This window comes from Bos taurus, chromosome 3, assembly GCF_002263795.3.
Source record: "Bos taurus isolate L1 Dominette 01449 registration number 42190680 breed Hereford chromosome 3, ARS-UCD2.0, whole genome shotgun sequence".
Classification (NCBI taxonomy): domain Eukaryota; kingdom Metazoa; phylum Chordata; class Mammalia; order Artiodactyla; family Bovidae; genus Bos; species Bos taurus.
Genome location: NC_037330.1, coordinates 10,078,123 through 10,095,834, shown reverse-complemented (window position 1 = coordinate 10,095,834; position 17,712 = coordinate 10,078,123). Strand labels below are relative to the sequence as shown.

Sequence of the window (17,712 nt, the reverse complement as noted above, 5' to 3'; positions counted from 1 at the left end):
GGGATATGCAATCAAGACATTAATCTTGTCCATGACAGTTTTGCACTTTAGTATTAGACATGTGAAAACACTGTTTAAAATGTAAGCTACCAGGGCTTCCCTGATGGCTAGTGGTTTCGAATCTACCTGCTGATGCAAGGGACACAAGTTTGATTCCTGGTCTGGGAAGATCCCACATGCCTTGGAGCAACCAAGCCCGTGCGCCACAGCTACTGAAGCCCATACACCCCAGAACCCGTGCTCTGCAACAAGAGATGTCCATGCACCACAATGAAAATCAACCCCCGCTTCCTGAATCTAGAGAAAGGCTGCATGCAGCAACGAAGACCCAGCACAGCCAAAAATAAAATAAATAAACCTTTTTAAAAATAAGCCACCACATAAATTATTGCAACTATTATTATTGCAATTGTTACTAGGAAAATAATGAAACAACTATACTATCAAATATCTTAGAGATAAAAGTTTATCTTGGGGGATAGTGGAGAGTAGCTGGTGGAAAGAGTAGTTGGAGAATCTGGTTTCCCAAAATATTAAATCACAAGTGACAAGGAGGCCTGTAACAAGAAATATGACACATAATAGATACCCAGCAAGTATTTTTAAGTGAATTAATATGATTAACTTATCAAATTGTCAAGGGAAATATCCATGATGAATCAGAATATGCTGAGTGGCAGTCAGAGGAAGAAGGAGAATTAGAAATATAGATTTGGGGAAATTCCCTGGCAGTCCAGTGGTTAGGACTCTGTATTTCCACTGCAGAGGGCCTGGGTTCAATCCCTGGTCAAGGAACTAGGATCCCATAAGCCACATAGTATGAAAAAAAAAAAGAAAAAAGAAATGTAGATTTCATAGTCACAACAAAAAGTAACATTTATTTAATGCATTTAATCTAACAAGATTATTCTAGAAACTGTATTCCAATTTAAAAATGAACTTAAATAAAGATTGTTCTAAATGATTAACAAAAATAAACTCATTTAATCCTAATGAATATTCTTGTTCTCAGGTTGCAGATGAGGAAGCTGAAGCAGAGAGAGAATAAGGATTCACTCACCATCACATAGCAGAGTCAGGATTTGAATCTTGGCAGTCTCTACAGTTTAAAAACCTAGCTACCATGCAATGCTGTGTTTCCTGTTCTTGCAACAAAGAAATTATAAATGACTAAGATCAGCTGATGACTTCTTTATAGTGAGAAAGGGAAGAAAAATTGTCAGGACCCCATGCAGATCCAAGGCTGTAAGGAGAGAACAGGGCTAGAATGTGAGAAAGCAGTATGGTGATATAGTGGAAGGGTAGAGGCCAGAAGAGCCTGTCAATCAGAGTCTATGGAAGAAAACAGAGTCTACTGTACATATGTAAAACAAGGAAATTAATACAGGAAGCTAGTTACACAAGCAATGGAAGAGCTTGAGAATCCTAACAGGAGATAATAAGACAACACAGGGATGAATAACATCAAATATCTGGCACCACCCTTAATCTGGAAGGACTAAGAGAGAAAGCAGTGTCTTAGCCTGGATTATCTGCTCCCCACCCTATCCCCACCACATATCAAAGCCCAAGACTGGAGCTTATGAGCATGTAAGTATACGCATATCCTAAAAATCAGTCAGAAAATATCAAAGAATTCAAAATAAAAATGGCAGGAGGCCCAAGAAGGCACTTCACAGAAGAGGATATACAAATTGCAAATAAACATGTGAAAATGTTTCGCTCTTCAAACTCAGACAGAGAACAGACTTATAGTTGCCAAGGAAGAGGGAGGGTGGAGTGGGAGAAGGATTGGGAGTTTGGCATAAGCAGATGCAAGCTATTATGTATAGAATGTATGAAGTAAGGTCTTAGTGTAGGACAAGGTCCTTGTCTTACAACAAGGTCCTAGCCCAGGGAACTGTGTTTAATACCCTGAGGTAAACCGTAATGGAAAAAGAACACAAAAAAGAACGTGTGGGTGTGTGTATCCGTATCACTTTGCTACATAGCAGAAATTAATACAACATTGTAAATCAACCATACTTGAACTTTAAAAATGTTTTACTGTATTAGTAATCAGGGAAATCAGATTTTAAACCACAATGTCTTAGCCTATTCATTCCACTATAACAAAATACCACAGACTAAGTTGCTTTTAAAAAATAGAAATGTACTTCTCACAGAGGCAGCAGTTCCCAGATCAGGATGCCAGCATGGACAGGCGAGGGCCCTCTTCCAGATCACAGACTTCTCATTGTGTCCTCCTAGGTGGAAGGGGCCAGGAAAATTTCTGGAGTCCCTTTTATAAGAGTACTAATCCCATTCATGAGGGCTCTGTCCTCATGACCTGCTGCTAAGTCGCTTCAGTCGTGTCCGACTCTGTGCGACCCCAGAGAAGGCAGCCCACCAGGCTCCCCCGTCCCTGGGATTCTCCAGGCAAGAACACTGGAGTGGGTTGCCATTTCCTTCTCCTGTCCCATCTCCCTATCATCATTTTATAGACTAGGATTTCAACACATGAATTTTGGGGGGAATAAAGGCATTCAATCTATAGCACACAATGAGATATCACTAGACACTTGCCAGGATAGTTAAAATTTTTAAAGCAGACATGACCAAAGCTGATGAGGTGGGGCATCTGAAATGCTCATGCACTGCTAATAAAATTTACATAAAATTGTACATAACCACTTAGGAAAATTATGTGGTAGTTTCTATTAACACAAAATATATATTTATCCTATGACCCAGCAATTATATTCCTAGGTATATACCCCAAGTGTTAGTCACTCCGTCATATCCGACTTTTTCAACCCCATGGACTGTAGCCCACCAGGCTCCTCTGTCCATGGAATTGTCCAGGCAAGAATACTGGAGTTGGTAGCCATGCCCTTTGCCAGGGGATCTTCCTGACTCAGGGATTGAACCCAGATCTCCTGCATTGCAAGCAGATTCTTTACCATCTGAGCCACCAGGAAAGTCCCATATACCCCAAATATATACATATTTTCATCAAAAGATGTGTACACTAATGTTCATGAATGCGATATTCATAATAGAATGCAATATTCATAATAGTCAAATAGTGGAAATTTTCCACATTTCCATTAAGCACAAGGAATAAATTGTATTATAGTTACATACTAGAATGCAACAAGATTGAATAAATTATTACTATATGGGACGATGTGAATGAATCTCACAAACATAATGCTGAGGCCAAGAAAACAATGCAAACTGCTTGATTCCATTTTATATAAAGTCCAAGAACAGGTATAACCAGTCTGTGGTGTTAGAAGTCAGAATAGCAGTAAGTTTCAGAGAGAAGAGTGAGAGTAGTCATTGGCAGAAGGCATTGAAGAATGCTTCTAGGGTCCTGGGAACATTCCACTTCTTGTGCACCTAAGTGGAGATTACATGGGTATGCTCATGTTATGATAACACATAATATGCTCATGACTTATGAGTGTCTATGTATTTGTATGCATATAATACTTCTATTGTAAAACCTTTAGAAAAAGATAATGTATGTAAAGCAATAAATATAGTGATGAGCATGCGTAGGCTCTTGATATTAGCTATAATGAATAAAATGATAGAAGCTCAACAATATGCATTTGTCGTATTCTGGATCATCTGATTGATTGGTTGATTGATTGATTGATCTGGAATCTGATTGGTTCCCTTATTAACATCCTGCAGCTAAGGCTGGAGTAGAGAAAATGTGTAGGGTGAAGGACCCAGAGGAAAGGTTGTTAGAGCAGCCATGCCATTTGGAAGAATGAGGAAAGTACTAATCCCATCACCTCTCCCAGAAGCTTCAGTGAGCCTTCTGTCACTTCCTCATTGTATATAGACAGGGAATTTGCCTTAGATAGTTCTCTAATATTTAGTCATCTGGGACACACAGATCCTCACAAATAAACATTTTACTTTTCTCCATTTCACATCAAGTAAGACTTACCACCTTATGCATAATTAAAACACAGTTAGTTATAAATGTTAAAACAAGTCCTGCTCCCTTTTTTTTTACTTTTCTACAAAGAGAAGGATTCTTTTACTTTTTTTCAAAGAGAAGGATTCTACATTCTCTTTAGATACAGCTCCTGCTTTGCGTTCAGTTTTGCCTCTCATCTTTACCTCCTAATTTCAAAATTCCTTAGATTACAACTCTTGCCCAATTTAATCTTCAAGGTTGTCAGCAGTGAGTGCAGAACCCTGAGGAGAATTTCAGTATTACAGAGTTCTTCTCTCTCAGTTGGGCAATCATCCTTACTCGGCTTCATCTATGCCCATTTCCTTACGGCCTCTTCTCGGACAAAGGGTCCAGGTTTGCCTTCCAAGTTACACTTCCTCCGTTCCTCATGTAGGAAGATTTTACAGTCTAGCTGGCACACCTGCTTCACTTCACCAAACTCATTCCTTACTTGACGACACGCTTGAGCCACATTTCTAATTGGCCTGTCTGTTTAAACCCTAAATGAAATGTTCCTGCCAACAAGCAGGCTCCACGCTCCCTGGACAGTACTTCAGTTGAATATTTACACTGCCCCGTCCATCAAAACAGAAAAGTCCTCCCTTGTTAAGTGCTGTGTCTCTAGCACTGTGCCTTAGTAGGCAGTCCATCCGTATCTGTTTTTTGAATTAACATCCTGCAGCTGGGACAGCAGATGTCTTAGGCATAGTACCAAGGCACCGTTTCACTTCACTAGAGACACAATGGACAATAAGCCATGCGAGCAGCTTGCATAGGGCCTGAACAGGCAGACAGATGCTAAGCCAGTGCTCTGGTTCATAAAGCCTCATATAAAATAGCAAAATCAGCATTAAAGAGTGTAAAAGCAAACAATTGTGTCTACAATTTGCAGGTCAAAACTAGCTATGTCTGAGGCAAGAATGAAGAGTACTGGTGCAGGACTTCCCTGGTAGTACAGTGGATAAGAATCCGACTGCCGACGCAGGGGATATGGGTTCAGTCACTGGTATGGGAAGATTCCACATGCCACAGAGCAACTAAAATGCACCACAACTACTGAGCCCATGTTCTAGAGCCTGCAAGCCACAACTACCGAAGCTCATACACTGAAGCCCATGTTTCACAATAAGAGAAGCCACCACAGTGAGAGGCCCGTGCATCACAGCACAGAGTAGCCCTGCTCGCTGCAACTAGAGAAAGTCTGAGTGCCTCCATGAAGACCCAGTGCAACCAAAAATAAATAAAGTGCTTTAAAAGAGTTTAAAAGGTGCAGAGTTAAAGAGTTCCTAGTACTTAGGGCAGAGTAAATGTTCAATATTTATCACACGAATGAAAGAGTGAATGAATTAAATGGGGCTTCATGGGAACTAAGGAAATTAAAAGCCAAGGGTACAAATGATAGTAGGCAATTGTAGACCACCATTGTAGGATGTAGATTATTACAGCCCACTACACAGTGTTACTATCACAGTACTGCACTACTGCAAAAGTAGTACTGGGCTGTGAGATAGTCACGGAATGCTATCTGCTTTATATCCTGAAATCTGGATTCCCACCAAACATCCCCCTGAAACTGCAGTCACAAAATCTGGCTAAACTCAAACCCAAAGGCCATAAGGAATAGTATAGCAATATGCTCTCCTACAACAATAAATGAGTGTCTCTTTCCCACACATTTCCCAACACACTGTATTTTCAAACTTTATGATATTTTTCAATCTGATTGATGAAAATTAGCATCTCAGTGAAGCTTATTGTCTATTTTTGTAAATATAAAGGAGGTTATACATCTTTTCATGAGTTTATGAACTGCATGTATGTCCTTTCCTCTGAACTATTTAATCCATGCCATTTACTTCTTTTTCTAGTGAGTTCTTGGTCTATTCTCCAACAATCTAAAAGTCACTTATATGGTACAGGACTCATTCTTTTGGAATATAACTTGTAAACATTTTTCATAGATAATTTATCTTTTGACTCTGCTTTTGTCATGATGGATTTTAATATAGTTGAATTTATAAATATTTTCATGACTGCTATATTTTATGGCATGCTTAGACAGGCTTTATCCTAACCAGAACTTTTTTCAGATTTCTTGATTTTTCTAGTCATTACTGCTTTTTGCACTTAAATTTTTAATCCACTTCCATCCATTTTGGTCTAGATATATTTGGCAAGCATTGCACAGCATTTTATCAACATATTTCAATACCATATACTGAATATTCTTCCTTTGCACTACTGTTTTGAATAAATTCCTTTATCAGTACCTAAATTCCCACATGTATTCAGGTCCATATTTGAGTTTTCTATTCTGATACATTGGTCTACTCAAATCCATTATGATTACATAGTGAAGGTAACAAATAGATTCAAGGGACTAGATCTGGTAGAGTGTCTGAAGAACTGTAGACAGAAGTTCATACATTGTACAGGAGGTGGTGACCAAAGCCATTCCCAAGAAAAAGAAATACAAGAAGGAAAAGTGGTTGTATGAGGAAGCCTTACAAATAGCTGAGAAAAGAAGAAAAGTGAAAAGCAAAGGAGAAAGGGAAAGATATACTCAACTGGATTCAGAGTTCTAGAGACTAGAAAAGAGAGATAAGAAAGTCTTCTTAAGTGAACAATGCAAAGAAATAGAGGGAAACAATAGAATAGGAAAGACTAGAGATCTCTTTAAGAAAATTGGAGATACCATGGGAACATTCCATCCAAAGATGGGCACAATAAAAGACAGAAATGGTATGGACCTAACAGAAGCAGAAGGGATTAAGAAGAGGTGGCAAGAATGCACAGAAGAAATATACAAAAAAAAGTTCTTAATGGACCAGATAACCATGATGGTGTGGTCACTCACCTAGAGCCAGACATTCTGGAGTGTGAAGTCAAGTGGGCCTTGGGAACAAAGAACAAAGAACTTACTTACTAAGAGCTTACTAAGAACAAAGCTGGTGGAGATGATGAAATTCCAGCTGAGCTACTTCAAATCCTAAAAGATGATGCTGTTAAAGTTCTGCACTCATTATGCCAGCAAATTTGGAAAACTCAGCAGTGGCCACAGGACTGGAAATGTCCGTTTTCATTCCCATCCCAAAGAAGGGTAATACCAAAGAATATTCAAATGAGTGATTTTTCAAGTGCTTTTTCATTTCAGATGCTAGCAAGATTATGCTCAGAATCCTTCAAGCTAGGCTTCAGCAGTACGTGAACTGAGAAATTCCAGATGTACAAGCTGGATTTAGAAAAAGGAGAAGAACCAGAAATAAAATTGCCAACATCCATTGGATCATAGAAAAAGCAAGAGAATTCCAGAGAAACATCTACTTCTGCTTCATTGACTACACTAAAGCCTTTGATTGTGTAGATCACAACAAACAATGGAAAATTCTTAAAGAGACAGGAATACAAGACCACTTTACCTGCCTCCTGAGAAACCTGTATGCAGGTCAAGAAGCAACAGTTAGAACTGAACCTGGAACAACTGACTGGCTCAAAATTGGGAAAGGTTGTATATTGTCACCCCCGCTTATTTAATTTATATGCAGAGAACATCATACGAAGTGCTGGGCTGGATGACTAACAAACTGGAATCAAGATTGCCAGGAGAAACACCAACAACCTCAGATATGCAGATGATACCACTTTAATGGCAGAAAGTGAAGAGGAACTAAAGAGCCTCTTGATGAAGATGAAAAAGGAGAGTGAAAAACCTGGCTTAAAACTCAACATTCAAAAAAATGAAAATCTTGACATCCAGTCCCATCACTTCATGGCAAATAGAAGGGGGAAAAGTGGAAAGAGTGGCAGATTTCATTTTCTTGGGCTCCAAAATCAATGTGGATGTTTACTGCAGCCACAAAATTAAAAGATGCTTGCTCCTTGGAAGAATAGCTATGATGAAATTAAACAGTGTATTTAAAAGTAGAGGCATCACTTTGCCTTAAAGGTCCATATAGTTAAAGCTATGGCTTTTCCAGTAGTCATGTACAGATATGAGAGCTGAACCATAAAGAAGGCTGAAAGCCAAAGGATTGATGCTTTTGAACTGTGGTGCTGGAGAAGACTCTTGAGAGTCCCTTAGACTGCAAGGAGATCAAACCAGTCAATCCTAAAGGAAATCAACCCTGAATATTCATTGGAAGGACTGATGCTGAAGCTGGAACTCCAATACTTTGGTCACCTGATGTGAAGAGCTGACTCATTGGAAAAGACCCTGATGCTGGGAAAGATTAAGGGCAGGAGGAGAAGGGTGTGACAGAGGATGAGATAGTTGGATGGCATCACTGACTCAGTGATGAGTCATGATGTTTGAGCAACCTCCATGAGATGGTGAAGGACAGGGAAGCCTGGCGTGCTGCAGTCCATGGGGTCGCAAAGGGTCAGACATAACTTAACAACTGAACAACACCAACAACGTATGTACTAGTATAAGACTATTTTGTGTAACTTTATGTTTAATGGTAAAAATTTTTCTGGCTATTCTTTTAAATTTTTTATGTGAACTTTGGAATTAACTTGCCTTATTGCCAAAAAAAGAACAAAAACAAACCAAAGAAGTCCTCCTGGTGACTTAGTAAAATGACACTAAATTCCTCATTTAACTTCTATAACCCTATCCAATAACATGGTATCCTCTCCCATTTATCAAGTCTCCTACATCCCCCAGGGGATTATAGTGTTGCCCTCAACTAAATCTTGTGCATTTCTTTAGATGGCTCTTAGAAACTTGTTGCTGTTATGATAATTAGATTCTTCATCATATCCTCTAACCAGTGATAGTTTGCAGATAAAAAGAAAGTGAAGTATCTCAGTCATGTCCGACTCTGCAACCCCATGGACTGCAGCATACCATGCTCCACCATTCATGGGATTTTCCAGGCAAGAGTACTCGAGTGGGTTGCCATTTCCTTCTCCAGAGGATCTTCCGGACCCAGGGATTGAACCCAGGTCTCCCACATTGTAGGCAGACACTTTACCATCTGAGCCACCCGGGAAGTTTGCCAGATATAAAGGCTATTATTCTCTTTACATGGATTTTATATCCACTCATCTTTCTAAATTCCCTTATCTGAATAAAGTTTCACTTGATTTTTTTGATTTTTCAAAAGAACAATCCAAATTCTCTCTCTCCTTCTCCCTAGTTATATAAGTTAGTATCTCTATAATGACGTACAAAGACGTACAACGTTTTTCATGATGGTGGACATCATCTAGACATGTTTTTGCTATTGATCCCTTGATATGACAAATTATATTAAGTGTCCTCTTTCTGAACCATTTGTAATCCTGAAATAAACCCCATTTGGTCTTTATATATTATGATTTTAAAGTGCTACTAGCTTCTATTTCCCAGGGTATTTGCATCATTTTTATAAATGAGATTAATCCATGAGTTTTATATTCAAACTTTTTTTATCAATTCTATGCTTACTTCATGAAAGAATTTGAATGCTTTTCTTTTACATCTTCTATATCTGCACTGCCAACAGCAATATGTGGCAACTTAATTTTAAATTAATTAGAATTAAATAAAATTAAAATCCAGTGCTCCCTAAAACTAGCTGCAATCAAGTGTTCAATAGTCATATGTGCCTCCTTACACTGGTAGTACAGTTAGAATATTTCTACCACCACAAAAAGTTCTAGAGGATGGTGAGGCTATAGAACAGCTTAAAAGGTAATCAAATTATCTGTTCTTTAATGATACAATGCTTTCCAGGAAGAGCTCTTAGAAAAGTTTCTGTGTTTTTGATGGAAGTTAATATTCTCATTTTTCTATTTTCCTGAAATTACTTGTCATGATTTACATATTCCTAGAAAACTATCAGTTCTTCAGTGTTTTCAAATTTATTTGAATAGACTTAGAAAGCTAGCATGTTACGGTTCTTCTTTTCTTTTAATCTGGTATTTCCTCAATTATCTTCTATTATATGAGGCATCTGTGCTACCTGCCTGTTTTTTTTATTAGAGTAGGTGATAGTCAACTACAATTGCCACTTATTTAATCAAACACTTTTATCTAGGTGTTGCTGTGAAGGTATGCTGTAGATGTGATTCAAATTTATAATCAATGTAGTTTAAGGAAGATTTTCCTAGGAATCTGAATGGGCATGATTCAATCAGTTGAAAGATTGAAGAGCAGAACTGAAGCTTCCCACAAGAAACTCTGTCACAAACTGCAATTTCAGCTTGTGCCAGGGTTCCAGCCTGTCCTTCCTGATGGCCTGCCCCATGGATTTCAGACTCCTGGGTTGGACTCACAATCGAGTAAACCATTATGCTTTTCTAGTGGAGCCCTGACTGTTATGGATTAGCTATTAATTTTTCTTTTTTAATAATTTTTTATTACTGATTCTGTTTCTCTAGTGGAACACTTTCTATAGATCAATAAAACAGAAAAACCAATAGCTAATGTTTCAAAGGGCTTCCTTGGTGGCTTAGACTGTAAAGAATCTGCCTGCAATGTGGGAGACCTGGGTTCGATCCCTGGGTTGAGAAGATTCCTTGGAGGAGGGCGTGACAACCCACTCCGGTATTCTTAACTGGAGAATCCGCATGGATAGAGGAGCCTGGTTGGTTACTGTGCATGGGGTTACAAAGAGTCGGACACAACAAGCTTAATTTACTTACTGAAAAAGAAAGTGAAAGTCGCTCAGTTGTGTCTGACTCTTCAATCCCATGAACTGTAGCCTGCCAGGCTCCTCTGTCCATGGGATTTTCCCAGGCAAGAACACAGAAGTTTCATCATTTTTCTGTTTCCTAAATCATTCATTTCTGCACTTACCCTTAAGACCTTTGTTCTGCTTTCCATAGGATCATTTTATTGTTTTTTTTTAAAGACTTCTTGAGATGTTTGTAATATCCTTTCATTCTTTGTTTACAAGATAAATTTTGAGATGATTAATATTTCCCTAAGCACTGCCTTAGAAGTATTTCACAAGCTATTACACTGGAGTTCTAATATTGCTATTGAATTTGTAAATATTTTGCATTTTGGGGTTTAGATTTTTTTTTTCTCTTGAGTTGTAGAGTAGTTGAATATTGTTTTATGAGATAGGCTGTTTTTCCCCAAAAAATGGGAAAGATGGACTTTCTTATTTCCTTAATTTGTTCCTGATCAAATATGTTCTCTTATGGACTTATGATTAGAAAATTTTTCCATTCCTTTTATATTTTCTTGAAATTTATTATTTTATTTATGAATTAATGTACAGCCAAATTCAGTGACTATGCCTGGGAACTTGAATGAAAAATGCACTCTGTTTTCAGGCTATAGAGTTAGGTATATCAATTTGAACTTCTATAATTTCATTTGTAAATGTTCATGCTATATTATTGAAAGGACATTTATAAATATTTCTCTTCATTACAAATTGCACCCTTGATAATTACAAAGGGCATTTTTTTTTGTTTTGTTTAATGGTTTTTGTCTCTGGATTCAACCATTTCTAATATTCTTTTTGTTTGAATTTGCCTAATTTAACTGCATTTTCATTTTCAACCTTTCTTAATCCCTTTTAGAACTGAGTCTTGTGATTCAATCTAATCCTGTTCTTTTGAATAAATTTGATCTACTTATATTTATCGACATAATTTGTGTTTTAATCATATGTATGTTTAATATTTAATCATAATTATTTTATATTGAAATCTTTATTTCAATTTTCTTCTTCTTGTATTCCAATTATAAGTACTTTGTATCTCCTTTACCTAATTCAATATGTATCATTTTTCTCTTTCCCTAAGTAACGTTTGCCTGTATTTCCACTTTTTTTTTTTTTTCCTGATTTCCATACTTGGTATTCCCTTCCTAGTCCTCACCAGGGTCCTCAGCCCTGTCTGCTCTCCTTTCTGTCCTTTAAATTTTGCTTTCATTGATGTGATAACTACTTCAGTTCTTGCTCCTCATTGCTTAGGTTTTACCTTGTCCTGAACTGTCATATCTGTTGCAGTGTTTGTGTTGTGGAAACAATTTCATTGCATGTTTTAACTTGGGAATTCTTTTCATTTCCTCTACAAAGGTGTTTTGCTGAGATCTGTTCTCCATATTCCAATTGTTTTCAATTCCTTCAATTTTCCCATTTTCTTGTTGTATTGTAGTAGAGACCCTGCAATGATTCCTTTTCTACCAACCTATATTTTACAAAAATTATTTACTTCTTCATTCAATTTTGGCTGCACTGGGCCTTTGGTACTACACATAGGCTTTTTCCAGTTGTGGCACATGGGGGTTACTCTTCATCACGGTGTGCGAGCTTCTCATTGTGGTAACTCCTCTTGTTGTGGAGCACAGGCTCTAGGTGCCCCATGGCATATGGTATCCTCCTGAACCAAGGATTGAACTCATGTCCCCTGCATTGGCAGGCAGATTCTTAACCACCGGACCACCAGGGAATTCCCTACTTACTTATCTTTGACTGAGGCTTTTTTCCTGAACCTGGACTATGTTCCATGCTGCTACTACTGCTGCTAAGTCGCTTCAGTCGTGTCCGACTCTGTGCAACCCCATAGACAGCAGCCCACCAGGCTCCGCTGTCCCTGGGATTCTCCAGGCAAGAACACTGGAGTGGGTTGCCATTTCCTTCTCCAATGCATGAAGGTGTTCCATGCTACCTGAAGTCTTTTTTATGATCTTTAGCTTTGGTTATACTGTTCATCACTGATTTTCCCAACCAATTTAGATAGCTGTAAAATTCTTCAGTGAAAAATCTATACTCTTCCTGACTATATGCCACTTAGACGTAATGTTTTCACACACAGCTTGCTACATGATTTCTCACTTAGTCCCACTTTCTCAGGTTCTGGAACAAACTGGGCCCATGAAAACTTCTCCTGCCAGTCCATATGCCAGACCTACCATTACTGAAAGTGAAACTTTTACTTTTTACCTCCCTATGTACTTTCTTCTTTATGAAGTACTCTCTGCTGGAAAACTCTCCTTTGCTCGTGTGTATAACCCTGCTTAATTTTCTCTGCTTTTAGAAGCCATCCCATTTACTTTCTGATTTGATATTTTTAGCTGTTGCCTAATTTTTCCAAATATATAAAATTATATTTAGATTTTGATTCTCATTCCCCTCATTGTTTTTTACATCATTTCCAAGGATTGAAAGAAAAGGTCAACAGTTTTAGAAAAGGCAGAGGAATCAGAGATCAAATTGCCAACATCCACTGGATCATCAAAAAAGCAAGAGAGTTCCAGAAAAACATCTATTTCTGCTTTATTGACTACGCCAAATCCTTTGACTGTTTGGATCACAATAAACTGTGGAAAATTCTTCAAGAGATGGGAATACCAGACCACCTGATCTGCCTCTAGAGAAATCTATATGCAGGTCAGGAAGCAACATTTAGAACTGGACATGGAACAACAGACTGGTTCCAAATAGGAGAAGTGGTACCTCAGGGGTGTATATTGTCACCCTGCTTATTTAACTTACATGCAGAGTACATCACGAGAAATGCTGGGCTGAAGGAAGATCAAGCTGGAATCAAGACTGCTGGGAGAAATATCAATAACCTCAGATATGCAGATGACACCACCCTTATGGCAGAAAGTGAAGAGGAACTAAAGAGCCTCTTGATGAAAGTGAAAGAAGAGTGAAAAAGTTGGCTTAAAGCTCAACATTCAGAAAACTAAGATCATGGCATCTGGTCCCATCACTTCATGGCAAGTAGATGGGTAAACAGTGGAAACAGTGTCAGACTTTTTTTGGGGGGGGCTCCAAAATCACTGCAGATGGTGATTGCAGCCATGAAATTAAAAGATGCTTACTCCTTGGAAGGAAAGTTATGACCAACCTAGATAGTGTATTCAAAAGCAGAGATATTACTTTGCCAACAAAGGTCCATCTAGTCAAGGCTATGGTTTTTCCAGTGGTCACGTATGGATGTGAGAGCTGGACTGTGAAGAAAGCTGAGTGCCGAAGAATTGATGCTTTTGAACTGTGGTGTTGGAGAAGACTCTTGAGAGTCCTTGGACTGCAAGGAGATCCAACCAGTCCATCCTAAAGGAGACCAGTCCTGGGTGTTCATTGGAAGGACTGATGCTGAGGCTGAAACTCCAATACTTCGGCCACCTCATGGGAAGAATTGACTCATTGGAAAAGACCCTGATGCTGGGATGGATTGGGGCAGGAGGAGAAGGGGATGACAGAGGATGAGATGGCTGGATGGCATAACCGACTCGATGCACATGAGTTTGGGTGAACTCCGGGAGTTGGTGATGGACAGGGAGGCCTGGCGTGCTGTGATTCATGGGGTCGCAAAGAGTTTGACACAACTGAGTGACTGAACTGAACTGAACTGATGTTACTAATTTCAAGCAGAATGTGTTTTTAATGATTACAAACATACTGGTTCAGCATCCAAGGAATTAAAAAAATTTTTTTTTAATTCCAGACAAATTTTTAAAATTCCAGGCAGTTTTTTCATTAATGTCTTGGCTTGGGAGTCATTAGATCATGTGCACTATGTAAATTCACCCCTTCATTGATCACAACCTTGTTGTGGTGAAGAGGCTTATGTAACTCAATGAAGTTATGAGCCATGCTGTGCAGGGCCACCCAAGATGGACTGGTCATAATGAAGAGTTCTGACAAAACATGGTCCTCTGGAAGTGGAAATAGCAAACAACTTCAGTATTCTTGCCTGGAGAATCCCATGAACAGCATGGAAAGGCAAAAAGATATGATGCCAGAAGCTGAGCCTCCCAGGTCAGAAGATGTCCAATATGTTACTGGGCAAGAACAAAGGGCAATTACCAATATCTCCATAAAGAATGAAGCAGCTGGGCCAAAGTGGAGATGACACTCAGTTGTGGATGTGTCTGGTGGTGAAAGTAAAGTCTGACACTATAAAGAACAATATTGCATAGGAACCTGGAATAGTAGGTCCATGAATCAAGGTAAATTGAATGTGGCCAAGCAGGAGATGGCAAGATTGAACATCAACATCTTAGAAATCAGTGAATTAAAATGGATGGGAATGGGTGAATTTAATTCAGATGACCTTTATATCTACTACTGTGAGCAAGAATCCCTTAGAAGAAAGACCTGGGGTGTCAATTTTTAGGGGGTACATTTTTTCACCTAACACTTAGATTTATATCCATTTCCTTGTCACTTCTTTATTTTGGTAAAAAGTGAAAGCCGCTCAGTCATGTCCGACTCTTTGTGACCCCATGGACTGTAGCCTGCCAGTCTCCTCTGTCCATGGAGTTCTCCAGGCAAGAATAGTTGGAGTGGGTAGCTGTTCCCATCTCCAGGGATCTTCCCAACCCAGGGATTGAACCCAGGTCTCCTCATTGCAGGCAGATTCTTTACCATCTGAGCCACCCAGGAAGCCCTTATTTTGGTAACAAATAGGATTTTTCCTAATTCTCCCTTCCCTGAACACACAGTCCACCAAGAGTCCTAAATTTATACAGAAGCCTCCATCCTACCTCTTCATCACCCAAAGCATATTTTCCTTTACCTAAATAGGTGTTAAAGCCCAAACCACTCTCTTGGAGTTCTTACTACTTTAAGGTCAGGACCTAGGCAAGGATCTCAGGTTCTAGAGAGTACAGTCAGGCAAGAAAAGTAAATCAAAGGCATCCAGATTAATTAACCAAAATACTTACTAGAGAATAGCTCAACAGTAATGAAACTTCACGTTCCCTAATAATGCATAGCTATTAAATGCTTTGGCATTCACCTGTGATCTGTCCTTCAAATAAGCGAAGGCTCCACACAGAGAAAGCTCCTATCTCAGGTCTTTGAACAAAGAGAAAAGCTGAGGATGGCCTGGCATAACTCCAGACTTCCACAATAGACAAGATTTTTTTTTTTTAAACAGGACATCCAGCCAAACCCAGGAGTAGACTAGATTATAATTTTCCACCACCAGCGTAAAGATTTCCTCACTCAGTCATCATGTGGGCCCTCCGGGGTTTTCCTTTCCCTGTCCTCATATATTACAAGGTATCCTAACCCTCAGCCATAGTAAGACCTCCCATTTGGACGGAGCACCTTGGGGAAAGGCATTTCAGAGGGAATTCAGGCCAGAAAATTCTGTCAAGCCTATAGGGTGAAGAGAAGTATTTCAAAATTATACTACAACATCCAAATTATCCACCAGATGGAAGGGCAAAGCAAAGACTTTCTGGAACATGCAAAGATGGAGAACATTTACTGCTCATGTACCATTTCTTTAAAGAAAAAAAAATTATTCTAGATATTTTAGCAAAAAAATTCAAGAAATCTTAACATGCTTCCAGTTTAGTAACAGCAGGCAAAATTACTCAGGAAACAACTAAAACACTAGATAATGTCTTTAAAAACAGAAAGAAAGAAAAAATACTTTTTACCTACAGAAAAAAAAATAAGCAAAAAAATAAATATAAAACCAAATTGAAGGTAAAATATAAAACTGAGGAGATAAGTGAACAAATGAATCTGATTTTGCCCTAACAGTATTTGCCAATTCTAGCCAGTTTGAATCTTTCTTTCAGTGATCTCAGAGGGCAAGAAGAACAGAATCAACACCAAAGATCTGCACAAGATGAGAAACCTAATAGAAACCTCTTCCTACAATTAACTGAGACCCTAATGGGCCATATCCCTAGGATAATGGTGAACCAGAAGTAAACACTTGTGCAGTCTTGCTGTATGGGTTTACAGCACTGCACACTCAAGGAATCTCAATCCTTGAACTTGGACAAAATGATCCTAGACCAGCAGTCCCCTCAGACACCTAGAAAGCAAATGCAAATCCTCTTTGGAGGAAGAGATAATCATTCTATATATCAAATCATTCATATTAATAATTTTTATTTACGATGACAATAACATAAATCAGGCACTTGAGGAAACAGACTCTATGAACAAGAACCAGAAAAAGAAACATCAGCAAGTTATCCCCAAAGCTTCATATATTAACATTATCAGACATACTATAAAATGACTATGCTTGCTAGGTTAAAAAAAAAAATTGAAAAACAAGCTTGAAAATATCTACTCTGAGAACAGGAGAAAATAACATGACATATCTGGAGAAGAACAGAATAGAAATTCTAGAACTGAAAAATAACTGAAACTAACACTACAATGGATATATTTAAGAAACAGACAACTCCATAAACTCTGTAAGATAAATCGGAAATAACCACAACGCAGCACAGAACAATTAAAATGGTAGTACTGACCTAAAACAAATAAGCTAACAGTTATTTCTCCAGCAAAGATGGGTCAACTTGGGATTAGCAGAGAATTACAATTAAGGGTCTTCAAAACAGCAAGCCACATTCAGGTCCCCACACAGCAAGGAAAAGAGAATGATTTTATAGAGAAAAGGAAGTTGGGAAGGCTGTAGAAAACAAGCGATCCATGGCTTTTCATCAGCAGAGTTGTTGCCAAGAAAGGAGTCTTCCTGTTGGCCTCTGCTATCACCACAGGGCATGAAAACTCTCCTTCTGGTCTCCTAACTCAACTTACTTGAGGTCTCTGTTTATTATCTTTTTACAGTAGAAATCATCAAAAAGACAGAAAAATAGAGTGAGGCAGTGTAACCCACATTAAATCAGATACCCAGAAGAAAAATAGAAGCAACAGAGTACACACAATATTCAAAAGGATAATGGCTAAGATTTGTCTAGAATCAAAGAAAGACACCAATGTAGACATTTAAGAAGACCAACGCTCTCTAGTAGAATAAGAAATTTATATCTAAATATACCCACTATGTAACAGCAGAAAACAAATGACAAAGAAAAA

At 38.5% G+C, this 17,712-nt stretch overlaps 1 non-coding gene across 1 annotated transcript; it reads left to right on the top strand.

The window, feature by feature from the left end:
• Nucleotides 1-722: 722 nt before the first annotated feature.
• On the top strand, nucleotides 723-795 carry TRNAG-UCC (transfer RNA glycine (anticodon UCC)). The gene has a single exon. It is a non-coding gene; the product is annotated as a tRNA-Gly (tRNA).
• Nucleotides 796-17,712: the final 16,917 nt, after the last annotated feature.